This window comes from Carassius auratus, unplaced genomic scaffold (assembly GCF_003368295.1).
Source record: "Carassius auratus strain Wakin unplaced genomic scaffold, ASM336829v1 scaf_tig00215844, whole genome shotgun sequence".
Lineage (NCBI taxonomy): Eukaryota > Metazoa > Chordata > Actinopteri > Cypriniformes > Cyprinidae > Carassius > Carassius auratus.
Genome location: NW_020528270.1, coordinates 685,908 through 706,698, shown reverse-complemented (window position 1 = coordinate 706,698; position 20,791 = coordinate 685,908). Strand labels below are relative to the sequence as shown.

At 38.2% G+C, this 20,791-nt stretch overlaps 2 long non-coding RNA genes across 2 annotated transcripts; one reads left to right on the top strand and one right to left on the bottom strand.

Annotated features, from left to right (window-relative positions):
- Positions 1–2,493: 2,493 nt before the first annotated feature.
- Positions 2,494–2,967, top strand: LOC113096027 (uncharacterized). The gene is made up of 2 exons (XR_003288449.1): positions 2,494–2,573; positions 2,669–2,967. It is a non-coding gene; the product is annotated as an uncharacterized LOC113096027 (long non-coding RNA).
- A 5,186-nt stretch (positions 2,968–8,153) lies between these two features.
- Positions 8,154–10,553, bottom strand: LOC113096021 (uncharacterized). Its single transcript, XR_003288440.1, has 4 exons — positions 10,360–10,553; positions 10,115–10,245; positions 8,456–8,545; positions 8,154–8,296 (listed from the first exon to the last, which is right to left on the bottom strand). It is a non-coding gene; the product is annotated as an uncharacterized LOC113096021 (long non-coding RNA).
- Positions 10,554–20,791: the final 10,238 nt, after the last annotated feature.

Sequence of the window (20,791 nt, the reverse complement as noted above, 5' to 3'; positions counted from 1 at the left end):
TCAGATTCAGATTTATTGTGACAGTATCTCTATGCAAAATGTGACGAGGAGAAAATTAATACTTTGGGTATATAATTTATATTATTGCATCCTTAGTACAAATATAATTTAAAAAAATATTCTGTATATTTACCCATGAATTTTGAGAACTCCATTTAAATTTACACAAACCATTTGCATCTTTTATGCATTGGCTATATCTTAATTGTTGTGTTTTATTGATTTTATATGACGAATTGAATTGTCAGCAAGTGTCCACAAAGTCACCAAGTCTCATGCCATTTAGATTAAGACAACTTTTATTATTATTATTATTATTTAAGATAGCTTAAGGTTTAATGTTGCAGTGGTCATAGCTTTTACTTTCTGTACAGTAGTAGCCTACTGTTACCACAGTTGCAGTAATGTAGTATGAGTGTAGGTTTATACCTGCATTTCAGTACTTCATTATATTGGAAAACTACAGTTGTACTTCATTTGACTGCAGATGTACTGTAGTTTTACTGCGGTCGTACTTCAATGTACTGCAGCTGTACTGCCATTATACTGCAAATCTACGGCTGTGCTTAATTTAATACTGCAGTTAAACTGCTTTGTACTGCAGTTTTACTGCAGTTGTACTTCAATATACTGCAGTTGTTTTTTGTAAGGGACTGCTCATCTGAATTTATTTATTATATATTTAGACAATGAAAAACAATGTTTATTTATTTATTTATTTATTTATTTATAACAGAATTCATTTATAACACCTCAGTATTGTAGTAAAACAGTACGCAATAATAACTTTTTAATTTGAATTTGAATTTAGAAATTTTAAATGGATGCCACCTTACTGGGAAAATTAAAGCCCTGCCTACACCTACCCTAACCCTACCCAATATTTATTTTAAACTTTTTAAATATTTCCTTAATTTTTATAGAAAATAAATGCCTTTCTGATACAATATGAGATGTGAAAAAGGAGAAAAAATGTTTGGGAAAAGGCGGACGCGAAATCGTGTCGATTGTGTCAAAAAGCACATACATTAATCGCTAATCCACCACAATTGATACTGATATGTAGGTGGATGATGGTAGTCTTGCACTTATTGTAAATAGACACTGATTCTTTTATCATTATATCAAATGTTGCAACAGCTGATATGAAGCTTATGCATGTGTTCTTTTGTAAATATGTCTCAACATTACGAAAAAAAAAAAAAAACAGGACTAAAGCCTGTTTAAGTCCTCTCTGTCTAATCTACCACTTTTACACATGCTCCAGTTATATTTTTATTTCCATACTTTTGAATTACTTCTGTATAAAACAGTTTAAAATCTCCCAAAGTCGCAGGACCTTTATTATACAACTCTTAGGCAAAATTGCGTATGACAACAGTTTCCAAGCTAGGATTGGTTAAGTAAAATGTTCAAGGTGGGGCTCAACAAATGTGTATTTGCATGCACATTGTAGATATCTACAAACGTATTTTGACTAGTTAAATTGTTAATTCCAGATATCTACATTGCAATTACGCCTAGTCACAAAGCTAAATGCAGATATCTCTAAATATACTTCTTCCTAGTCAAATATCTGATTGGGATATCCATAATTAAATTCCAGATATCTTTAAATGGGTTTTGACTAGTCAAAATTCCAATTCAAGATATCTACAAATGTAATTTGACTAGTCATAAATTAATTGCAGATATCCACAAATATATTTTGGATATCTTAAAAAAATTGGAATTAAAGATATCTTAAATTGTATTTTGACTAGTCAAATCATATTTAAATATATCTTGAATTGGGATTACAACTAGTCAAAACTCATTTGAAGATATCTCTAATTGAATTATCACTAGTCAAATTGTTATTTGAGATATCTCTAATTAGAGTTTTGACTAGGCAAATCATAATTAAAGATATCTTGAATTGGAATTATGACTAGTCAAAACTCAATTGAAGATATCTGAAAATATTTTTCAATGGAAGTCAATGGAAGATTATGACTAGTCGTAATAGCATTGCAGATATCTGGAATGTGTATTATGACTTGTCAAAATGAAATTGTAGATATCTTCAATGCATATTATGACTAGTAATAATCACATTGTAGATATCTTTATTCCAATTATGACGAGTCATAATTGCAATATAGATATCTGGAATTACAATTGTGACTATCCGAAATTATATTTATGGATAGTCAAAACAACGTTTTAAATGCTAAAACGGCTTGCGATAGCGAGTCAGAGTTAGAGTTAGATAGTTGTGTCGTCATCATTATTGTGTCATATATGTGTTAGGGCTGTATATTATTAGATTATATCAGGTTATATTAGTTATAGTATATTGTTATTATTAATTAAAGTAGTTATATTATAGTATTTTTATATTAATTAGATAATATTTTTTGGATTTATTTTATTTTTTTTTGGATTTGGACTGGACCGCTTTTTGATTTGGATAGTCCTTTTGCATTTGTTTGCTTTTTGTAACCTCTTCCTTTTTCTTTGTAATGGAGCCAGCAAGAAAGAGGAAATCCTCCTCTGTCTGGGAGTTTTTTTAAATGGTTGGTCACAATAAGGTATGTGTATTGTTATTGTTTTACTGTCTTGATCTAATAATAATACTCACTGTAAGGCTGTATTATATTTCATGTCTATTTATTTATGTTTCTAGGTGAAATGCTTGCTGTGCCTAAAGGAGCTGACATACAACAATAACACCTCCTCCATGCTCAGGCATTATCGAGCACTGCACGAGCATGCACAGACTACTAACAATCTTTATCAAATGAATATTTATCCAAAGTGAATCTCACAAGATCTGAGGATCCACTAGTATATTGGGCTCAACATAAACATCTTTCTCCTCATTTATACCAGCTGACACTGACATTTTTATGTTCCCCCGTATCCTCTGTTCCATGCGAAAGGATCTTTTCCAAGGCTGGAGAGGTTCTGTCCAAAAGGAGGAATCGTCTAAGCTCCAACACAGAAAAAATTATGTTCCTCAATAAAAATAATGTGTGATCCTTCCTTCACCCACCCAGTGTTGCAGTTTGTTCCTTTAAATCCATAGTCCCATAAGCACAACACTGCACTAAAACTAGTAACAGTTTAATGCACAAAACACACCAGAAACAATTCTTAACCTTTCCCACCCCACACTTTTCTGTTGTAATTTGCGTTATTACACTCCCTCCACCATAAGAACTACAATCAACACAGTTTCACTTTTGTTGTTCCTGCTGTCACTATCCAAAAAATTTGTGAATAATGAATGAACTGTGTGTGACAGTTGTCTCTGCACAAGTAAATTCAGACAGAGAGAGAAACATATTTTATTTGATACCCAGGCAATGGACCAATGTCTGCTCAGATCATTGATTCAGTATTTTTATTGGTCTGCTATTTATTTTGCACAGTATCTAGGTGTCACTAGTGAGCAATAATGAATGAAGCTTCGAGTAATGAACCTTTTGGTGAAGCAATGGGCTGCGAGGTCTCAGTGGTTCAGCAAGCCTCATTTTGCCATCACTACGTTTGCAGTTTTAAAACGTATTTGCACCACAAAATACAACGTTGTGATTACAAACGCCGTAACAAACGTGCGAAATGACGCCGTTTTTAAAGCCGTTCATGTTGCCATATGACATCGTTTTGCTAATAGTATAATGAGCCACGCCAGAGGCTGCTTCCGAAATCGCATACTTAACGAGTAGGTACTACATTTCAATAAGTACTTACTTAACGTGCGCTAAAAGAGTACGTACTATACAGCCAAATCTCGTTGAGTATGAATGAATTCCGCCATGTTTACGTTATCATGTGACCTATGACGTTATAACAACTTCAAATATATGACTGACTGCTACAGGTTTAATATTTACTACCTAAATATTTTGATGTTGATGCAATTTGCTCCTTTTGTGGTCGGTCTTGTTGAATACACAAATGCCCTTTTATTATTATTGTAGTTTAACCAATATATTTGTGTTGTTTTTGTTTTAACTCTATTGAAATGACCCACAGTTTAATCCTTGAAGATTAAACCCTTCATAGCATCAGTAACTCCACAACCCTACCTCGTACGGTTTTCCTCAGCTTTTGCAGTATTTGTAATATCTGCACAAATAAGACGTTGATCAGGTGCTTGAAGATCTCGTCTTTGGAGAAGAATGTTGATTTTACACTTGAAAAATGTAAGTATTACTTACTTAGAAATTAAGATTACCTCAGAAAGCATTTCTAGCCCACCCCAACACTTATCAACAATAATAATGATAAATGGTGACTAATAATTATATATATTTTATATATATTTTTTGTAAAACAAATTGTAATTCGTTTTTTTTTTCATATCTACGCATAACTTCACACTAGACAAATGCAGCTAAGATGAATACATCTCAATATTCAGTCAAGAAATGAATTAATGTATGTGTTAATGAAGCAATTAGGCTATATTTTATTTACTGACAACAACAGGAGACATGAATAAACAAGTAAAATAATAAATAAAAGTAACCGTCACAATAAATAAAATACAAGTCAACAACACATGAAACAAAACTTTATTCAGAAATTTTTCTGTATTTGAATGTTTACAGACGGTGAACCCACATCCGTCCATCAGGTCCCTCACTGCTGCAGTCAGACTGAATCTGATCACGACAAGAGAGGGACCCCTGCTAACAACATTACATAACTGCAACGTAATCTGGTGACCAAAGTTTCGTTGTGTCGACGTGGCAACCGGAAAAGTAAAAGGTGCGTATACGTCGCCACGACGTAACTTTGTGAAGTTGCCAGTAAGTAACTGCGACGTCGTGGCAACGTCGCGGTTCGGTGGTCGTGTGCTGGTAATCAGTTGGTCATTTTTTTTTTATTCTATGGGCGGACATGCAGTACTTGAACCTAATTTATGTCTTCATATACCCAAACTAATTTAAAGGCTGTTTCAGCAGCTGTGAATGATGAATACATACTCGAAATGAATTCAGTTAATTTATTAACAAGCAAATATTAACAGTAATACACCCATATTATTAATAAAAACAGGATATACAGCGAAATATGAATGAAAGCATTCAGCACATACAGAAGCACATAAATTGAGATATATTAAATAATAAATACATTTCCATATATTTAAATATCTATACCCTTCTGTAAGCATCCAGGGTCAAAACATTATGCACAAACATGCAAGTCTTAGTAAGCACTCAGCACATTGCATTTAAATATTATCATTAACAATGCACACATTCATCAACTAATCACAAGCTCAAACAATAATATGTCAGCTAATCACACCCTTAACCGAACCACTACAAATAATTAATTGAAAATAATATGCAATAGCTTATAAACAGATGTATTATAGCAAATCAAGTTTAATGAATCTCACACCTATCATACAGCATTATGGCCAGTTCACACTGCCAAAAAAATATATATATATATATATATATATATATATATATATATATATATATATATATATATATATATTAGGGTCGGGACTTTAACACGTTAATTGAGATTAATTAATTACACAAAAAATAACGCGTTAACTAAGATTAATTAATTACAGAAAAAAAATTCCCGCATTTTTAATAACTTATTTTTGCACCGCGGAACGTTTCTCACTGGATGAGTTTCGGCGGACCGATTATACCGATTATATAGCACATCGAGCCTCAAGTATCACCTCAACGCAAAACATATAGCAACTAGCGTGGACTTTACACTTTATGTTGAACTGTGTATTATTTTGTTGGTGCAACTGGCAGTTTATGTTGAACTCTATCGTTTTGGCCAAGGTTATTGAGAGTTGGCCTTAGTATGTTATGGCCTCTGAAGCAACAGAGAGATGTTTTCTAATAGTCAGTGTTTCCAATGTTCTGAATGTAATTGACAGTATTGTGTTTTACTTAAAAACACTTTACAGAAGGTTCCAGCACATATAAGATTCCTGAATTTCTGAAATGTACTATTTCTAAATTGTTTCTAAATATGCTATTGCTACACTTCATGGCAAAAATTGCACTGGTCTGCTAGACTTGGTTGAACAAAAATAAACAATATTTTGTTGCTTAAGCTTATGTATTCAGTCATTATTCAATGGTATACTATAAATCCATGTGAAAAAAAATTACTTCTCACTGTTCTCAGGTCAAATATTTATATGCGATTAAAATGCGATTAATTTCGATTAATTAATTACAAAGCCTCTAATTAATTAGATTATTTTTTTTAATCGAGTCCCGGCCCTAATATATATATATGTGTGGGTGTGTGTGTGTTTAAGCAATTAACATTAAATTCTAAAATCTTAAGTAATTCTTACTTTTTCTATTCTTTCAATATTCAAGTGTTTGTGTCCCTGAGTAATATCTGCATCCACTGAAGTCTGAAAAGAACACAATATGCTAGTAGACAGCAATCCTCGTGAGAGAGAGGTCTGGTGTGGAGGGTGGATCTGGAACTGACTTCTCTTGATTATCGGTCTTCACAAACTGCCCTGAAATACAATTCAAACATTAACAATGATTGTTATAAATGTAATGTAAGGCTCTTACATTCATAATGCTCATTTTGGAAATACAGTTATATCAGTAATATGCAGCATGCACGATACAAGGAAGCGGTCAGTAACTACACTTTAAGGTATGATATCTATATCAGTAAGGCTACCTTTGAGAAAAAATTAAATGAATAAATTAAGTTGTGTTATGCATTCAAATAGTTAGACATGCTAAAATACAGAATTTGGTAACAATAATAATAAAAAATAATATGCTGGGGGAAAAATGTAACATTTCATAGGGCCCTAAACATGTTTTTTTTTTTCTTTTTTTTTTTACTTTTAATAAATTGATGTGAAAATGTATGTACTACGAAAAAGGAGTAGAGAAAAATGAAATATTTATTTTATCATTGAGGATTTATTTAAAAAAAAAAAAAAATCTCGTCTCGCTCTCATGAACCCAGTCTCGTGTCTCGTCTCGTCTTGTGGGATAAGTGTCTCGTCACACCCCTAGTAGCCAGAGCAAGAGATACATTCGATTTCTTTTGCATGTCTGACAGTCTAACATTAAACTGAAGTATTTCGAATGAGTTAAACCTGTATCCTGTTTTCTGGGTAACATTGAGAATATCACTATATACTGTTGCAACACCTCCAGTCTGACGGGGCTCATGCTTATAACAGTAGTTTGGTGGAGTTTAGACTAATGCTAAATTAAAAATGCCTGTCAAAATTAACACTGGAACAAATCTTTATTGATTGGACAGCACAAGTACTTCTATTTGAGCGTGTAGAACAAAAGTCATCATAACAGTTATTTGAGAATTGGCTTACTAGTCATATGGAGCGAAGTGTCCTGGAGCGGTTGTACAACAGGAGATCTAAAAAGCCTTGGACGCTCCCAGAAAAGATTCCAATTATTAACAAAAAGCAGTTTCTGTTCTTTACACCATGACAATAACAATTCGTTTAAAGCAAAAAGTCTGCTGAACCTTTCATGTCCTCATCTATATGTGGGAAGTGGTCCTGACACGATGATCATCATGTAGGCGATATGCTGCTCCTTCTGCCGTAGCATGGTGTCTTTAACCCCAGCGTGAAGCACGTTTGCTCCGATGCTCCCCTCACCCTTCAGGATCGCGGGAATCTGTGCAGAAATATCAAGAACATGAGCACCAGGGAAACAGTGAGTGTGGACTTTACCTTCAGCTAACATAGCACGAACGTGCCGGACGATGGAGTCTCTGATGATCACAGCGTTGTGTTCTGTCTCGCGAAGTGGAGCGAATCAGGTTCTGGCGGAGATCCTGAGGACCGGAGGCGGCAGATGGAGAGAGGTCGTCGCCCAGGGCTTGGTTCATGTCTTACTCTGTGAAATAGGGTGAAGGACATCTGGGAAGATCGCATCATGGGTACACCGGGCCTTTGCAGAGAACCACACAGAGTAGAGGTGGTAGGAGGGTTAGCTGCAAGGGTGCTGCACAAGATCCCGGGCCCTATGCATAGGCAGTCCTAATGGGCCCCCCTCCCCATTGAAAATATATATTCCAGACTTTTAAAGGGCTCTCTCTTCCTTTGGGGCCCTGGTAATCAGTACTGGTTTTACCCCCAGTCCGACGCTCCTGGTTAGCTGTATACTTAACCTGGACTTATGAGCATCAACCCCTGAATATTTCCAGCACAGCTCTCCACACGCTCAGCTGGGCCTGCTTCTCCACAATATCATGGATCTGTTTCTTCACGGCCTCCAGCTCCTTATTAGAAATAAACAAACTAGAGAATAGGGGAAATGCAGAAAAGAAAAATAGTAATATGGAAAACATACAAAACTATCCTAAGATACCAGAATTCACATGTTTAGATTTTACAGATGCATGATGATATATTGTACAAAATAAATATGAAGTTATTTAATAAGCTTTCTCGGATCACCTGTGTTTTCTATCTCTGTCAGCAGCTCCCGTTAGACATTTTCTTGGAACTTCTCTGGTTTAGAGGCTTTTTAAGACACTCCTGAAATCACTGTACAATTTTATTTATCAATATTTGTTTACAATGAAAAATCAGAACAAACTTGAAACAGTGGTTTGAAATAGTTTCAGCCCATTTTAGACCGCGAGTGACGTCACTGATAGACTTTATAGAGGTCGGGATCGTTGCGTCACGTCGCAATGCATTGTTGGAATCGTAGTACAGAAGTAGATGTACTGTATAGTATGCATTAGGTAACGTTGGTCATTTGGTCATTAATTTTGATTATTTTTTGGAAAATGGTTCAGTATTGCTGTATTGTGAACTGCTGTAATCGGTTTCATGATCGACAGGGCAAACGCCTCGTGAATCATATTAGTTTTCAACAGTTTTGTCTGAAATCACCAAGAGGCGTCAGATGGCTTGGGTCGCCGCTGTACGGAGGGAAACCATCACTTTCGATAATATTATAATACATAGTTATGATGAGACATGTTTTGTATGGTCTCTCTCTCTCTCTCTCTCACACACACACACACAGACACATTACGTTTTCTCTAGTTTTTGGCCAGTAAGGGAGTCAGTTTAGTGTCTGTATTTTTGGTTTAAACATTTTCTTTTGACCCAATCCTGAACTTAATTTGCTTTTTGATATTTTTGTGCTGACTGTATTTAACAAATTTGAACAACTGGAACGAACTTCAAAATAGGAAGTTAAGCGTCTTGTTTTGGTGAATGGTGGGTTGTGTCTGAGGTGAATGTTCGTCAATATTATACCGGATTACAGAACTACCGGATGAAAACAGTGGATTTTTGCAAGTATGATAGGTGAGTAATTACTCCTGAAGTGTAACAAACCCGCATAGACAAGCTTCATAGCTCGCAGAATCTGATAAGTGTGTGTGTGTGTGTGTGTCACCACTGATGCTTGGTTGATGTTAACATTTCCTTAGTGAGAACGATAGTTTTCTCCACGTTTAATTTGCAGATCCATTTGTGATCTGCAGGTGAGCCTCCAGTGGAGGTGATCGGAGGTGTAAGCGCTCACTCCACAGACCCGGTAGGAGAAATTATCAGGAAAACTGAGGCTTGATAAACTTTCATGTGTTCATAGGGATCGATTCCACCTATAAACCTCTTTTTTTTTTAAGTAGCGTTGTTTGGCTTCGTTATTAAGTTTGTCCGTATAGGTATAGGCAACTTTTTTTGTCACGTTCTATAACTTTTTTTGGAGACCGGACCGGCTATTATCTTATTACAAACCTGCTTTGCGATGCCTCTAAAATGGCCGCCGTTACCCACAATGCACCATTCCATAACGCCCGAGCTCTATAGGCTAAATTATCTTAGCTTTACTTAATTTATCTATTGACAAATTACCATCAAAAACATTTACAAAGCAATCAAAACCGATCCTTTACGCATAAGACATAATGAAAAAAGCCCAAACTTTCATTAATAAGAGCTCAAATCTAATAAGCTATAACGTTAATTATGTTTCTATGCTAGCGTAATACTTGATAGCAGACATTTCAGGAAAAATACCATAATCACAGAGGTATAAATATTAACAAAAAGTACTTAAAATAGACTGTGGATAATATTAACTTGTTACTTAACCAATCTGTCGCAGTTGTTGGCCTTTTCTTTTGGTATAACTGTCGAGAAACAGAGAAAATGTAAGACGAGTCCTCTCCTCTCCAGCAGCTGATGTGTACGCGGTTGCCATGGTAACTCAACGGTTGGAAAGGCTAATAAAAACAATAAAATAATCAAAAAAGGTTTTGGCGACGTTAGACTTTTGTTTTTACTTTATTTTATACATTTTATCAACATATTTATTTAATATAAATTGTTAGCATCACCTCAGAAAAGCCAATTCTCCTGTCAGGCACAGTTGAAGTGAAAAGTGCCTCAAACAAACGCGCTGTCCTTCTGATACAACAGTCTCTGCTGCAGATTAGATGGTGTAGCCAGTCTGTGTCATTATTTCACGTTATAACTCCTTACGAGATAGAAAGTTTCACAACTCTTTTTTTGTCAATACTGTGCGCGCGGTGCGTCAGTTGTGGAAGCGTGCGCCTGAATGTCACGTCACTATATATTAAAAGCATGTCCATATTATGACTTTGTGAAAAGAAACATATTTCATCTTTAAGGAACGTTTAATCTTGTGTCTGAAGTTTAATTACACTTTTTAAATAGCTCTATACTCAGAGGGCATACAAAGAACGTACAAAAAATATGGTAATGATATTACGTGCATACAACGTTGTAGTTACATTGCCAGTAAGTCATGAAGTTACATATTACCAATAGAGGACCTATCTGGGATGTTCTTGGTTATCTGGTCACGTTGGAAGGACGTACTGACGACGTTGTGAGTTGGTAATGTGATGGTAATAAAATTACGGGCATGCGACGTCGTAGTTACGTTGTCAATTGGTAAGTCATGGAATTACCAAAAATTACTAGTACGTAACGTAACTGTTACGTCGTGTGTTAGCAGGGACATCGAGTCCTTGTCTGAGTGCACAGAGAGGATGAGGAAGACCAGGATGAAGACACTGAACCACACAACCCTGAACAAGAGCAGGAGAACATGTGCGAGACGTGTGTCTGCTCTCCATGAGCACCACGACCTGGAAAACACTTACACAGAGTAAAACACTTTATATCATGTTGTCAGCATTCTATTTATTGCTGAATTACTTTTTATATTTTTACAATTGCATGTTAATTTGATAAAGCTTCATTATTTCTGTGATTTAGTGAACTGAACTGGTGAGCAGAAGGTTTCTGGATCAATCTCCACCGGTGTGTCTTTACTCCAGGTGACTCCAGAGGGATTGAGATCCTGTAATAAGAGCACTGTAAGTCACTTCAGATAAAAGTGTCTGGCAAATTAATACATGTAAATGTGAATTTTGTGAATGCTTTTTTGTATCTTGGGCAGAAAAATGCCTAATAAAGCTGCTTATTTCTTATTTCTTCAATGTTCTACTATAATATTAATGCATGCATACATTTAATACAGATTCTATTTGGGGTTTTAAAGGGTCAGGTCATCTAAACATATAAATTCAGTCATTAATGACTTGCCTCCATTCTGTTCAATCCTTTGCCTGAACATAAAAGGTGATGTTGGTCAGGTTTCTCCTGCTGGTTTGTGTCCATACAGTATCAGTCAATGGAGCCTGACTTTCAGATTCTTCAGGACATTATTTGATGATACTTTAGAAACTTCTGAAACTCAGGCTTCATTGACTGATGTTGTATGAACAGAAACCAGCAGAACAAACTTGACCAAAATCACATCCTCAATGTCTTTTGGTTTTTCTCTAGATGCTCTCGCTGGCTCTTGGGTCACACTGAAGATGAAGAGACCACAGCAGAATCTGGTCCTGATGAGAAAACAAGAGGAGATGCAGTGATGGAGCATTTCACCCATGGCACTCCATCTTCTCCATCTTCAGAGCACACAGCTGTCTGCAGACATTTCAGATACTATAGAACTCGGGCGTAGATGTTATGGAATGGTGTATTGTGGGTAACGGCGGCCATTTTAGAGGCCACGCAAAACTGGTTTGTAATAAGATAATAACGTAGCCTACCGGTCTCCAGAAAAAGTTATGGAACGTGACAAAAAAAAGTTGGCTATACCATATGCGGACAAACTTAATAATGAAGCCAAACAACGCTACTTAAAAAAAATGAGGTTATAGGCGGAATCGATCCCTATGAACACAATGTTTGGTGTAATAATTATGAAAGTTTACCATACCTCAGTTTCCCTGATATTTTCTCCTACCTGGTCTGTGGAGTAAGCGCTTACACCTCCGATCAATTTAAAAATTTCAAGTCACTGGAGGCTCACCTGCAGTTCACAAATGGATGGGTGCAAGATCTGCAGATCTGCAAATTAAACGTGGAGAAAACAATCGTTCGCACTAAGGTAATGTTAACGTTAACTAAGCATCAGTGGTGACACACACACTTGTCAGATTCTGCGAGCTATGAAGCTTGTCTATGCGGATTTGTTACACTTAAGTAGTAATTACTCACCTATCATACGTGCAATAATCCACTGTTTTCATCCAGTAGTTCTGTAATCCGGTATAATATTGACGAACATTCACCTCAGACACAACCCACCGTTCACTAAAACAAGACGCTTAACTTCCTATTTTGAAGTTCGTTCCAGTTGTGACGTCGGCCTCGCCTGATTGGTGGCTGGTGAACCAATTTAAAGGGATATTTTAATAACTAACCTAGTGGAATATCAACGTAATAAAATATTATTGCAAATGTCTGTATTTATTTGTGCAAAAAAAAAAGCTTTTTTTTGTATTATGTCAATTCTTTTTTAGGTTATGCACTCCCAGCGGCTGAATGAACCTGAAGAGTGGGAGAACATGTGCAGGACAATCTTGCTGCAGCTGTGTTTGCTCAAAACATTTGTGTGGCAGCTCTCCATGAGCATGACTACCCGTAAAATATTACAAAAATCAACAAATTTACACTTCATGTTGTCTATTTCTTGCATAGTTTAATATGTTTACAAGTACATGCTAATTTGTGTTGTAGTGTTATCAATTTGTGGTGTAGTGGGCAAAACCATTTAAAGGTCCCCTTCTTTGTGATCCCATGTTTTAAACTTTAGTTAGTGTGTAATGTTGTTGTTAGAGTATAAATAATATCTGTAAAATTCATCTCTGAGTCCAATCACCTTTGTTTGGCCTTCCCAGGGACGCTATACTTAGAGATCAATGGTTACAATTTATGTTTAACTCGGTTCCCGAAAATTATAATCCACATGTAAAACTATGTGCAGCACATTTTTCTGAAGATAGCTTCCTCAATCTCAATTAGTTTAATGCCGGATTCACACAAAGATTATTCTTGAAAGATGGAGCAGTTCCCTCTTTGTCAGGAGAAGGCGTTGTTTATGGGCCACAATAATAAAAATAATTTATTATTTAAGTTGCTGCATTTAACAGTTTCTGTAACTTATTACACAAAGGGCAGCGCTATTTAGCTTTGTTAACTAGATGTTAGGGCTGTGCAAAAAAACGAATGCGAAATGTCATGCGCATCTCGTCAGTAAAAACGCTCCTGTGACTATAAATACATCTCCAGCACATGCTCCTGCCCACTTGCTTCTCAAAACTACTGCTTCTAATACACTACGTTTACAGGAGTGCCACGTGCGCTCAGCTGCTGTCAAAAAAGCGCGAAAAACTGGACCTTTAACTAAGGCCGGGCATACACTGTGCGAATTTCATCCGATTTTGAGCCGAATTCAGACTTGTGCGACTCTTTTTCGGGTCGGGCCGAATTTCAGCATTTTCGTGTGTCGTTTGTCGTGCAGTGTTCGTGCAGTGTACAAGGGGAAACGAGAGGCGATAAGCCTCTCCCGACCGGCAATCGGTTGGTCGTATGGATTTCTGACATGTCAGAAATTTTGGTCGCCTCTCGTGAGGTATCGCACTATTGAAGCAGGGCTACGAACTGATTTTCCGCGTTTCCCTCACTGCGCGTGCACGAAACCATGGTGACACCTGACACAGCGTGTAGTGAACTGAAGTGATGGAGGGATAACTTGTGGAGTTATGGCAAAGAAAAATAAAAATAAAAGAGGAGAAAAAAATGCCTGCTTACCTCCAGTTCGCGTTGCAAAATGGATTGACCATATTGATCACGTCTTCCCAGCCATCTGCCTTTTTATTTTTTTTGGACGTTGCAGCACACAGAATTGCGCTTTGCGCATATCACCAAAACAGTGCATTTATCCCGGGAAAGCATGTTTATTCTGAAACCGCGACAAACATCCGGGTTCTGAGGGATCCTATGTGTTGATTCGGTTGATTACTCACGTATAGTGTGAGCAGTCATATCGCAACTCGGCAATCGGACCGTACAGTGAGCGCACAAAAATCGTGAACTTTGCCTTTACATCGCATGCGATCTACCCATACAGTGTGAGTTGGTACCTTGCCGAAATCGCACAGTGTATGCCCGCCTTAAGCAGAAGGTTGCCGGTTTGCAATCACCAGCTTGTCCTTGAGCAAGGCTCTTTACTCCAAGGGGATTGGGGAGTCCCTGTAATAAAAACACTGTCACTTTGTCACTTTGGATAAAAATATCAGCCAAATGCATAAATATAAATAAATGTCAAATATTTAAGTACAGCCTTTTTAAAAGTGTCTTAGGCACAAAGCTTAATTCAGCTGCTGTTTAAGTAGTAATTAATTAAATACAGACTGAATTTATATGTTTGAGTGAACTAACCCTTTAATCACTGTTACTATGTGTAGTTATTGCAACATGTAAGGTGGTTTGGTTTGTGTAAAAAGTCTGAAGTTCAACTTTGGTCATAGAGGGCCATTGTCCTGTTGAGTTTTCCTTCCCCTAATTGAACACACCTGAACAATATAATCAAACCAATTAATAACACACCACTTGAAATTTACAAACAGGTGTGTTGGAACTAACCCCTGCAAGGTTGTAGTAGCCCTACATGACCTGACTTGAATATCCCTGTATGAGTTCAGTTTGCATTCAGAAGCCAGATAAGACAATAATACAAGGATTGTTTTAAAAGTATGTTTTGTGTGTCTGTGCATTATACCACACATATTCACAAAATAATCACTTTATATTTAAATTAACTTATAAATGTGAATTCATTTTATAAATTATAATTATCACATAATGTCTGTTAATATTGTACTGTGAATGTGTAGAATTATTTTATTGACACATATAAACGAGTTGTACTAAAGTCTTAAGCAACTATTTCATGTTTTAGAACTGCTATAATGACCGTATATAATTATTTTTTTAAACCTGTTTAATAGATTAAAAAAGAAATGGGTGGCCTATAATTTTTGCATAGTACTATGTATATCTATAAAATATTTAAAAATATGCTTTTTTTGTTTTTTACACAAACACAACCCAAATGTATTAATGACCAGAAGATGCATTTGTTACATAATTTATTGGTCTTATTTTTTTTTAAAGAATTTCAAGGAGGCAAAGAAATCTTTCCTCCCTTTCCTTTGCCTCCCTGTCTCTCCTTTCCTCTTTCTCGCACGTTTTCTGGCGCCATCGGTCTTCTCTCTCTCTAGATACTCTTTCTCGTCTCTCCTCTTTCTGTTGTCTTTCTTGTTCTCGACGGTCTTCTTTCTCCTCCATTTCTCTCCATCTTCTTTCCTCCCTTTCAGCTGCTTCCCTCTACACAATCTCTTTCATCAAATCCTAAATTTTTCTTGTTATTTTTCTTGCTGGGGCTGGGCTTAACGAGGAAGAAGAGGCCAAAGCAACTTCTGGACCAGATGAGGCAACAAGGACAGGTGGAGTGATGGATGGTCTGCTCCCTATTGCCTCATCCATAGCGCACCATACCATCTCCAGGATGCTGCTGTGGACGCTCTCTCCATCTTCAGTGCCCACGCCAGTCTGCGGACATTTCAGATCCTATAAAAATGCAGTAGTAATGCATGCCGCAGTAATTTGGCCTTGCAGGCCCTGTTCCACCACAAAGGCTCTTCGAAGGCACAGAAATCAAGAATCAGAAAATTGCTGTAATAACTATTTATGTAGTATACTCATTCAAATCCTTTGATAGCTGAATTTCTTTTTCCGGTGAAGAGGGCTCCATTAGCAACTCTCCTCTGTGTGCTCATCTGTCCCTGTAACATCCAGACAAGATTTAAGTTACCTCTGTGATTAATGTGCTCAATAAATGTACATGTTGAGGTAGTTGCTTATGTAACTCACTTTTTATCCAACAGAAATGTTAATGTCAACATTACTAATGGACAAATAAAACCGTTAACTTAATTGAATTTAAATAACTTACATTTATGTAATGCAAGCAGGATTGACAACAGTGAATTCTGCACAACAGCACACATACATCACTCACTAAGATGCCTATTTGCATGTCTTTTAGATGTTTTAGCACACATTTTCCTGTAAGATGTTAGACAATAAGTTATCATGTATATGATTTATGTAAATGTACTTTGGTGACGTGTGCTTACTTGAGCTCTGCTGTTCACTATACAGTACATAATAAAATCACAAATATACTATACTATTTAACGTCTTCACACCTTTAGCTGGCATATTAGTATGCAAATTATGTATACGTATGACCTAAACTCACGAGAATTTGGCAATTTTCGCCTACTCTTTTATGAATACTGAGGTTTCAAACATACTAATTTGCTCACTTGCTGCTTTTTGCCTATGTAACAGTGTTCGTGGGAGGGAAGGAAGAGGACAAAGGGGTCGGCTGGACTGCTGACAGGTTTTTTATTAACCAAACAAAAAAGGTTACAAACACCAAAACGGTGACTTTTATTCTGACACTCTCAGTAGCACTTTCCTTTTACTCTTTTCCGGTTTACGCTTCCGGCTTGGGTCAGCAGTCCGTCTCTCTCTTGCTTGCTTCCGTCTCTCCTGGCGTTTTATACTCTCTCCACGCCAATTACTAGAACAAGAAACAGGTGATGATAATTTTTGCCCAAACCACTCACTTACTACTCGTCTCCTGATTCTCTCTCCCGCTGCAGACTTCGCTAAACCACGCCCCCCCTGTCACATAGCCCCACCGCCCGACTCAGGCCGGGGAGCCATCCGGCCTGCAGCCCCCCTCCCATTTCTGGAGAGGAAGTTGGCCACTGCCATCTGAACACCCGACCTGTGGATCACCTTGAACTTGAAAGGCTGAAGAGCTAGATACCAACGAGTGATCCGCGCGTAGGTATCCTTCATGCGGTGGAGCCACTGCAGCGGAGCGTGGTCCGAATAGAGGGTGAACTCCCGTCCCAGGATATAATAGCAGCGGGGGAGGACGGCCCATCTGATGGCAAGGCACTCTTTCTCGATGGTGCTGTACTTAGCCTCTCTATTTGAGAGCTTCCGGCTAAAGTACAGCACCGGCCGTTCCTCCCTCTCTATCTCCTGGGACAGGACTGCCCCCAGCCCCCTGTCCGACGCGTCTGTCTGCAACAGAAAAGGGAGAGAAAAATCAGGAGAGTGGCCCGCCACACAGAGCAGCCTTGACCTGAGTAAAGGCCTGCTGACACGGCTCCGTCCACTGGACCGTATCTGGAACCTCCTTTTTAGTAAGGTCAATCAAAGGGCTGGTGAGGTCCGAATAATTAGGAATAAACCGTCTATAATATCCCACCAGCCCCAAGAACTGCCTTACCTCCTTTTTGGTCTTGGGTCGTGGGCAGGTCGCAATAGCGGCTGTCTTATCAATTTGGGGACGCACCTGCCCATGCCCCAAGTGGAAGCCCAGATACCTCACTTCCACACACCCAATCGCACACTTCTTTGGGTTGGCCGTGAGCCCCGCTCCCCTCAGCGACCTCAGGACCGCCCTCAGATGCCGCATATGCCGCTGCCAATCATCACTAAATATAATAATATCATCTAGGTAGGCAGCTGCATACGTGGCATGGGGCCATAGAATCCTATCCATGAGGCGCTGAAAGGTAGCTGGAGCCCCGAACAAGCCAAACGAAAGGGTAACAAATTGGTGTAATCTGAACGGCGTTGTGAAAGCTGTCTTTTCTCTGGACAATGGAGACAAGGGGATCTGCCAATAGCCCTTTGTTAAGTCCAATGTCGAATAAAAACGAGCCGTGCCTAGCCGATCAAGCAACTCGTCAACCCGCGGCATTAGATACACGTCGAATTTCGTCACAGCATTCACCTTGCGGTAATCTACACAGATTCGGACTGAGCCGTCCGTTTTCGGAACTAAAACAATTGGGCTCGCCCAGTTGCTATTAGATTCTTCTATTACCCCCATGTCAAGCATAGCGCCCAATTCAGCCTGAACTACTTGTTTCTTGTGCTCAGGTAAACGATACGGCCGGCTGCGAACTACCACGCCCAGGTCGGTCTCGATATGGTGCTGAATTAGGTTAGTACGGCCCGGTAGGGGTTGAGAAGACGTCTGCAAACTCTGCCTGCAATCTCGTTAAATCATTGAGTTGGGACGGCGAGAGGTGATCTCCACCTGGAGCCAGGGCGAGGGATTGTGGTTTGATATTCGCCTCTGGCCCGAGATCATCCTCTCCGCCAATCACCGTTGCCTACATCACTGATTCCGCCTCATTCCATTTTTTAAGGAATGTATTATAATCGAGATCTCCGACCTGTCGTGCGACCTCAAACGGTCCCTGCCACTTAGCCATTAATTTGGAGATCGACGTTGGGAGTAATACAAGTACTTTAGTAAGATGATTCTTCTGCACAATCTGACTTTGCTGCAGCCTGGAATTGAACTACTGGTTTTCGTCTGGTCAGAGGAGAACTGACCCCCCAACTGAGCCTGGTTTCTCCCAAGGTTTTTTTCTCCATTCTGTCACCGATGGAGTTTCGGTTCCTTGCCGCTGTCGCCTCTGGCTTGCTTAGTTGGGGTCACTTCATCTACAGCGATATCATTGACTTGATTGCAAGTAAAAACAGACACTATTTCAACTGAACAGAGATGACATAACTGAATTCAATGATGAACTGCCTTTAACTATCATTTTGCATTATTGAGACACTGTTTTCCAAATGAATGTTGTTCAGTGCTTTGACGCAATGTATTTTGTTTAAAGCACTATATAAATAAAGGTGATTGATTCAAAGGTGATACTTTCTCTTCCGGTGCAAATTTGCGTAACCTAGTTCCCCTGTTATACAGCTGGCTCTGGCGGTCCTGGGCTTGTAACAAATTCTCCATCGATAGCCGCCCCAATGTGTGGAGTTTTGTTCTCAAGTCCAGCACATACTGAAGAGATGGTCCCTCCTCCCAAGTTTCTCTCAGTACGTCAATCACCCCCCGGGGCTGGAGTCCATAGAGAAGCTCGAAGGGGGAAAACCCCGTGGAGGCTTGTGGGACCTCTCGCACAGCGAACAACAAGGGCTCTAGCCACCTATCCCAATTTTTGGCGTCTTCGTGAACGAATTTACGGATCATGGATTTAAGTGGGTGATTAAATCGTTCGACCAGGCCGTCGGTTTGTGGGTGGTAGACACTAGTTCGAATCGATTTAATGCCCAACAATCCTTACAGTTCGCGTAGCGTACATGACATAAACGACGTGCCCTGATCGGTGAGGATTTCTTTTGGAACCCCAACCTGGGAGATAAGACGAAACAGGGCATCCGCAACACTTTTAGAGGAAATGTTACGGAGGATTATCATGTTGCATAATCAACTATGACTAATGCAAAGCGATGTCCTCGTGCCGATCGCTCTAATGGCCTGATGAGGTCCATGCCAATTCCCTCGAAGGGGACCTGTATTAACCCCTTACTAGTAACCCCCCTTTTTTGGCATGGAGACCGAAATTACATACCCAAAATAAAAAGGTTTCTGCTCATGATTCTTTCTGTCTATATACATAATCAACCTTTGTTCACAAAGCTGACACTTTAAAGTTTACTGTTCAGGAATCAGAATCACTCAGACTGTTATGATAATAGAGATATATAAGCTCAAACATAAAAACAAAAATAAAAATATTAAAAACATATGTTTTAAATGTATTTTAAAAAATGTTGATGTAGGAAATGAGTTTGAAAACACAGTGTAGCTAAGGCCACAAGTCTTCCAAGACTTCATAAAAAATTTCATAATCGAATCTGTAAAACTGTGAATTTTATGAAATATTTTCTAAGGCCATGTCATGTGTGTTTTTAGAGAAGGCTAATCAGATTGATTTATGGCCCTTGTCATCTCTGTAAGATCTCACATGTAAACATTCCTGTGCTCTTTGTGTATGTTTCACTGTTGAAAACTGCCCGAATCATGATTGTATTGTTCTCACCAAACGGTTCTTTCACACCTCCGCCAAGTATGACACATTATCCGCATTATTCTTTTATCATTATTCTTTTGTTTTTATTCCACCTTTATTAGCCTTGATTGTGGTTTTTCAGGCTTTACAAAGCAACAAAGCAGCGATCTCACTTCAGTCTCTCTTTGCATTTAGCCCTTATTTATCAAAAGTCTTACTATAAAAATACAACAAAACATTTTCTTACGACCTTACGTGAATTATTGAGACAAAAATGCATTATGAAGAAGAAAAGCACCTGCTATTAGTAGCATTGGTGCTAACGTTAGCATAAAGCTACATCTGACAATTTATGAAATTATTAGTACACTTTTACTCAAAACTCACTTTAAACCCCGATCGAGTGTTTATAATAACTTCCTTTAGCGATCAGGGGTGGAATTTGGTCGTTTACTGTTGTAAAAATATGTTATTTGTA